The sequence below is a fragment of the Hydra vulgaris genome, chromosome 05 (assembly GCF_038396675.1).
Source record: "Hydra vulgaris chromosome 05, alternate assembly HydraT2T_AEP".
Classification (NCBI taxonomy): domain Eukaryota; kingdom Metazoa; phylum Cnidaria; class Hydrozoa; order Anthoathecata; family Hydridae; genus Hydra; species Hydra vulgaris.
In genome coordinates, this window is record NC_088924.1 from 28,531,397 (window position 1) to 28,539,725 (window position 8,329).

Below are 8,329 nucleotides of genomic sequence, written 5' to 3' on the forward strand. Positions count from 1 at the left end.
TTATTTTTTTTAATAAAATGTTTTTATTTTTATTTTTTTTACTGTAAATCATGCGCGGAGTGTTGCTACATCGACTATCTTATAGCCTGACTCGCAAGGGAGTGCTGCTACATCGACTGACAAATAGCCTGACTCGCAAGGGAGTGCTGCTACATCGACTGACAAATAGCCTGACTCGCAAGGGAGTGCTGCTACATCGACTGACAAATAGCCTGACCCGCAAGGGAGTGCTGCTACATCGACTGAGGGTTTGGTTGGGGCAGGCAGTCTATCATTATTAAAAAAAAAAAATTCCGGTCTTGCATTTTAATTTTTACTTTTTGTCAACAAAATATCGAAAAAACTTTCGGACAACATCTAAGGGTTCTATATATATATATATATATATATATATATATATATATATATACAACCCGTAGATGTTGTCCGAAAGTTTTTTTCCATATTTTGTTGACAAAAAGTAAAAATTAAAATGCAAGACCGGAATTATTTTTTTTTATTAATTGAGAGACTGCCTGCCCCAACCAAACCCTCAGTCGATGTAGCAACACTCCCTTGCGGGTCAGGCTAAAAGGTAGTAGATGTAGCAGCTTTCCCTTGCGGGTCAGGCTATTTGTCAGTCGATGTAACAGCACTCCCTTGCGAGTCAGGCTATAAGATAGTCGATGTAGCAACACTCCGCGCATGATTTACAGTAAAAAAAAATAATAATAAAAATATTTTATTAAAAAAATTAAAAATAAAAACATTTTATTAAAAAAAATAAAAATAAAAACATTGTTTTTATTGTTAAAAACATTCAGAATGTTTTTAAAACATTCTGGTCAATTAAATTTGCTTTTTTGTGTTTTTTTTTAAAAACGATTTATTTGTAATTAAATTAATGGTTTTACTTTCGTCCAACACGCAAATGTTGGACGAAAGTCAAAAGTAATTAAAAGTGACGTATGTGTTGGCGTAAGAATCACTTTTTTTCCTTCCGCTATTCCAAAAGACTATATATATATATATATATATATATATATATATATATATATATATATATATATATATATATATATATATATATATATATATATATATATATATATATATATATATATATATATATATATATATATATATATATATATATATATATATATATATATATATATATATATATATATATATATATATATATATATATATATATATATATTATATATATATATATATATATATATATATATATATATATATATATATATATATATATATATATATATATATATATATATATATATATATATATATATATATATATATATATATATATATATATATATATATATATATATATATATATATATATATATATATATATATATATATATATATATATATATATATATATATATATGTTTCCCTAACCAGGAGCGAATTCAAATCATCAAGTAAGGATTGGGGGCAATTTAAGAGTTTTTTTTGTTAAATAAAAGGCGAAAGTTTGAATTTCCGATTTTAGTAAAATTTCATATCATTTTTAAACACCCTATTTAAATAATTTCTTCTTTTTATTATATATTTATATAATAAAAAAAAATTATATTATTATATATTTTTATATTCAAGCAATATGCTGTGTAAAATTTATTGAAATAGAAAAAGTTATTATCAATATCTCAAAAGAACCAGAAAATTATTGAGATTTTATAAAACTGTTTCTTTAGTTGTATTTATAGACTTACTAATGTTTAGGTTATATCAGAAAGATTTTTTAATATAGCAGAAGAGAATACAGTGAGTAGTGTATTACTTAATAGGGTGGGCCGAAAATTATTTTTTTCTGATTTTTGATTCGCTATACCGCAGAAAACATGCTTCAAACGTATCTAAGGTAAATGCAAAAAAAATAATACAAATATTTTACATCTGGAGCTAGTGCATCGTACTTGAATGTTTGAATAAATACACGCTTTCTATCATTTTCGTAACAAAGTGCGCTTTAGAGTATTCCCAAAATGCGCTGTAAAATTGGTGTTTTTCTTGCCACAACAACTTGTTTTGATATAATTTTGTTTTGATTATTTTAAAATATTAACTGATCTGTCATGGCTGTTTTAAAAAAAATTACTTGTAGCGAATTTAAGTGCCCGATTTTTGGTCATCCAATAGAATTATCTGCAAATAAACTTCCAACTTATGAAGATGTTCTCAAGTGTTGTTTTAATGAAAATTACAAACTAGCTTTGAAATCGAACAACAAACCAGTTAAGTTTTCTTATGTTTTAAATTGTGTAGCACAACAAGTTAAATCAGTGTTTGATAAAGCTTCGATACCCACAATAACAATTTACAAAGTTGTGCAATTAATAAATGGATACCATGACAGTTATCGCAATCTTATGAAATCCTTCAAGCGTGATAAAGAAAAAGGAAAGTTCAAAAAGAGAGTTGAAGCTTTTAAAACAAAATCATTGTTATTGTTTGATGTCTCGGCGTGTAAGTGTAAAATAACATTAGACTGCAAATGTAAAATGGTCACTGAAATTTGTTCTGTTTCAATTATCTGTATGTGTGAAAAAGGAAAAAAATCCCCATCGTTGAACTAAAATTTGTGTACTTCCAAATAATGCATGGTACTGGTAAAATCGGAAGTATTGACGTAAAAGAAACAAAAAAAATTACACAAAGACACGATAGGAAATGTGCTGAACTTAAAAGAACTCTACCTACTAATAATCTATAACATTCATGCTCAAACCATTTAGATGAAACACTAAAGCAAAAAGAGTTCAATAGTGATGCCTCCGTAGCCATTAAAGAAGTCATCAATGAAGAATTAGAAGAATATAAGCTAACTAAGCCATCATGGCAGATGCGCATTACAATGAAAAATACTGCTCTGACAAGCGATCGCTATGGATTATCAGACAGAGCAATGGCAGCTATTGCCTCAAGTGTTTTGCAAGATTTTGGTATCGTAACTAATTATGATCCCAGTTTTGTTGTTAACAAAAATAAAATTAGAAGAGCAAAAGTGGATAACCGTTCACAACTTCAAATGCAGAGCAAGGAGAAATATAACCCACTTCAAGGACTGTATTTTGATGAGAGGAAGGACAAAACTCTAGTGGTTGAAAAAATGAAATTGAAACGGTTTCGACGAAACATAAAAGAGAAACATTACTCAATTTTAAAAGAACCTGGTTCCGTGTACGTTGGTCATGTTTCACCAACTTCTGGGTCTGCTGAAAACATTGTCAGTAGCATTATTTCATATTTGAATGAAGCTAGAGTTTCATTTCATGAACTGGACGTAACTGGATGCGATGGTACTGTTACTAACACGGGATGGAAATCCGGTGTTATTGCCACAATTGAAAAATATGTAAATAGACCACTGCAGTGGGGGATTTGTCTCTTACACTTCAACGAATTGCCATTCCGGCACTTATTTCAAACTTTAGACGGAGAAACGACAGGCCCAAAATCATTTAGCGGTCCGATTGGCGCACAGCTTAATAAGTGTGAGAAATTACCAGTGGTAAAATTTGTCAGTGTCCATTGTGAAATTCCAGAAATTGACCGCAAAATTTTAAGCAAAGATCAGCAGTTTTTGTTGGATATAAGTTCTGCTATTAAATCAGGCAGTTGTTTAGAAGATTTATCTGTTCGTGAACCTGGAGCCATTTCACACTCAAGGTGGTTAACAACTGCAAACAGAGTTTTACGATTGTATTTGAGCCTTCAAACCCCAACAGAGGAGCACAAAATCTTTGTTTCTTTTCTTTTAAAATCATATGTCCCTGCATGGTTCCATATAATAAAAAGTAAATACTTCACAAATGGAGCAGAACATGTATTTGAAATGATAAAGTCGTCAAGATTCCTGCCCAATGATTTGCTAAAAGTAATAAACCCAGTAATTGAGAGAAACGCTTTTTTTGCATATTCAGAAAACTTGCTTTTAACAATGGTAGTAGACAAAAGGGTTCATATTAGGGAATTGGGTTATAGAAGAATTATAAAGGCAAGAAGCCTAGCTTCTAAAAGAAAATTTAGCAGGAGTTTTCAACCACTCAAAATTAATTTCCTTGCTACTGACTATACAGAGATGATTGACTGGAACACTACCACGCTTTTTCCGCCACCTTTGCTGCGAAGAGTCTCAGATAAAGATATTTGGTTAAAGATCCAATCAGGTGAATCAGCGGCTGAGTGGAACTTTGAAAAGTTTCCATGTCACACCCAAGCAGTAGAACGATGCGTAAAACTTGTAACAGAGGCTTCAAAAAAAGTAGCTGGCTTCAATTCTAGAGATGGCATTATAAGAACTACACATAACTCCAGATCCTCAATGCCTAATTTTTCAAGCAAATCATATTTTAAACTACCAACAGAAATTAGCGAAAAGTAAAAAAATAAATTTTTTCACAAAAGTTTTAGTCATAAAGATGGTTTTTCAATTAAAAAAAAAAAGATTTCTAATTTACCATTCCAATACTTTTTCTACTTAATTTGTCTCTAGATACAGTGTCGTAGCTAGGTTTTCTGGCGCCCAGGGCAACGCTGAAAATTGGCGCCTCCCTCCTGAAACAGACATAAAAAAAAATGTCGTGGGGGAGACTTTTAGCAATAAGGCCCTGAAGGGGCTGTATATGGAGGTTCTGCTAGGGAGAGGGGCGGCTTAAGAGTCCCTCCCCTTCCCAGCTAGGGTCTGGGGTAGCGCTGTAAGTTCCCCCAACAAGGTCTGGGGTGGAGCCCACATCTGACAACGGTTTTCCAACATATTATACACCTAAAATTATGCTAAAGTACCTCATTTTCAATAATATTTGGACTGATTTGCATTAAAAAATTCAGCCCAAAACCCCTTTTTGACGCCCCTCCCTAGAGAAGCGCCAGGGGTGACTGCCCCACAAGCCCAACCTTTGCTATGCCTCTGTCTAGATATTTGTTAAAGAATTTATTCAATTTCATTGTATTTGTTAAAAAATTAAAAAAATTTTCGGCCCACCCTATTACTTAAAGTTATATCGCTGAAGAGTGAAGCTAGTAGATTTTCGCTCAACAGTATATGATACTCTTAACAAAATAAATCACTATAGATCTCATCTTATTCTATTATTGAATTTAATTTTTTCTGAAGATGTTCATCATCATCTAATGATAAGTTAAACTTCTCGCACAAGATTTTTGTCAAGAACTCCTATCGGCGAAAGTGTATTTGATTTATGGGTGATTAAAACAAGGATTTGTTTCAACCGTTTTTTAATTGAAATTAATTAAAGATATTTCGTTAATTGAAATTAGATTAAGATATATTAGTTAATTGAAATTAACCAAGATATTTTTCATTGATTGTTTTCAGTTTTAGCGGTGACATTTTATTTGTAGAATTCACTCTGACCAAAATTCATTGTTTTCATAGGAGAGCACAGCGCTGAAACTAATTAAATAGAATTTGTTGCTGCGCTCTCTTAGGTAAAAAATATATTTTTGTCAACCTATTTATAAATGTGTAATAGAAAATTGTAGAAATTTGTTGTGCAGGTTTTTCGGGTTGTTTTCAAGTTAAAATAAAAAATAATGGAACGGTCCGTGTTTCCAGATAATGTATTCTTATGACAATGGTCAGACTGAGATCAGTAAAAATGTCTTCGTCTTTACACACAATACATATTCTTTTAAAATGGATTTCTTATTTGTTATTTCAAAACAAAACTAATGACACATATTCTCATCATTTATTTCTTTAAACACAGCAATCTATTAACTGCACTACTAACCGCAAGTTCATTATTTCCGTGTTTCATAGAAGCACATTAACATTAGCACCCTGTCATTAAGTTTTGGTTGTGTCATTAAATTTTGGTTGTGTACCGCTTTTATTCTCAGGAATGTTATGTATAAAATTGTAGAATAATATTCTGAAATGTAGCTCAAATGCAATAATAATTTTTTCTGAACTACTTTCTATCCGTCTTTTACCCCTGGCAAAATAATACTTTCATGTTTTCTTCTAAAAATAATTGTACCCTATTATCTTGCGCTAATTATGAGCCCTGAATAAGTGATCAGACCATATTTCTTAAGGCTTTTACTAGCAATAATTTTTCTAACTATTTGTTTAGTATTTGCAACCAATTTTCTTTTGCATTTTAACTCTTTTTCCAAAACTTCATTAGGAAATTATTTTTTATTTATTTCAGGTGTAATGAACTTTATTCTTGTCATATACTTCATTTTTGTACCGGATAATAGAGCATTGAACGCATATTTTTGTTATCTTTTTTTGTATTTCTCCTTTTTTTTTGTTGCCTAGTTTTTCTTGTACAGTAGTCAAATCTCTGTATACTTGTGATAAATTTTGACCTACAGCTTTATCTTTTCTTTTGAATAGAGTCTGATGCCATCGAAGAAATTTCATCATCTGGTTGCATTTTTGAATTTTCATTAGCTTTAATCTAACGATAAGTTTTGTGATTGTCTTTTTGTATGCAAGATCTTATGGATTATTTTGTATGCAAGATCTTATGGATTTGTATGCAAGATCTTATGTCGACAGGCTTATCCAAATTCATTTCTTTGCGATGCCCGCAATAATCTCTATCTATTGTTCTTTGGTTCTGTAACTACTCTTTACTCAACTTCGATCAATATTTCTTACTCTATCTCTTTTATTATTTTAACCGTGGAAAATTGTAAACAAATCTTACCTTATCTTTGGTTGCCTCTGATGGTTTTTTAACAAATTTCACATTTGCATTTGAAAGTTGTTTTTCCTGAACTTTTGTGCTTTGTGGTTAAGAGCTAATGTAAAGATGCACTGATTAAGTTATACTGATAAAGTTGACATTATTAAAAATGACAATATTACAGATACAGGTACAACGGATAACAAACATACATACCTATATACGAATAACAACTTATTAACAATAACAATAAGTGGTGCAAAAGATACTTATATACAAACAATAACTTAATAACAATAACTGGTTAATAAAGTTATGCTCTACCTAGGGGCAAAAGTTGAGGTTCAAAATGACATTCAAAAGACAGCTCATGGATGACAAATTGTGTTTATTTTGATAATAGATATATTTAAAGATGATTTTAACAACTTGTGTTTCGAAAACCAGGTACAGAGCATTTCCAAAGGCAGTCAGATTGTCCAAAAACCCACAAACACATTGTAGAAACGATATTGAGCAATTTTGAAGCGTTACATAATACAACTTTATTTGTTCCGGATAAGTTTGATGATTTTTTATACAAGCACTGATAAAAATATCTTGAAAAACCATTTTGCTATGCTTTTGTAATGCATAGTAATCAGAGGCGATTCTACGAAAAATTGAGGGTTTAAAGGAGGGGGGGGGAGGAATCCTTAAAAAGTTCCAACTGGCTTCTAAAAAAAAAGAAAAAAAAAAGGTCCTCCAAACTAAAAAATACCCAACTGAATTGCGTAAAATACCCGACTAGCCAACTAAATTTGTAAATAAAAACCGACTTGAGAATCACCTACTGTTGAGGTAAGACACCCCTTCTCCTCCGTAAACCTACCTCTGATTGTAATAAAACCAAAGCCCAAGAAAATGAATTAAACCCTAATTTGATTTTCACCCATAAAACTGATGAACGCTTCACAGTTGATGATAAAGTGCTGAAAGCCAAACATACTTCTCTTAATCTTTTTGTTTAAACTGCAAAATAAACATTTAATGCGTAGATCAACGTTACCATCGCAACGTTACCATCGCTGAAAAAAATTGTGCTTTGAAATGCACCAACTCAAATTAAAGTTATGATTTGACATTTGTCAAATTATAATGTTTTGTCTTTATTTTTATATTATTTTAAACAATTACTAAATTATCGAGAAAGATCAATTCAATAAAAATGATAAAAGTAGATTAAAAAAATATTTTTTTGTTGATTCATATTGTTATGATTATGAGAAGAACCTTACATAGCCTCCATTCAAAACTTAAAGCCTCGTTGTTTAAAACTCATCCGAAATGTTTTCTAGAGATATCAAAAGGAAACTTTTACTTCTGGGAAATTACGATTTTTTATTTTTGACACGCTCTAATACATACATACACAAATACATATTCATACATACATACATACATATATACATACATACATACATACATACATACATACATACATACATACATACATACATACATACATACATACATACATACATACATACATACATACATACATACATACATACATACATACATACATACATACATACATACATACATACATACATACATACATACATACATACATACATACATACATACATACATACATACACATA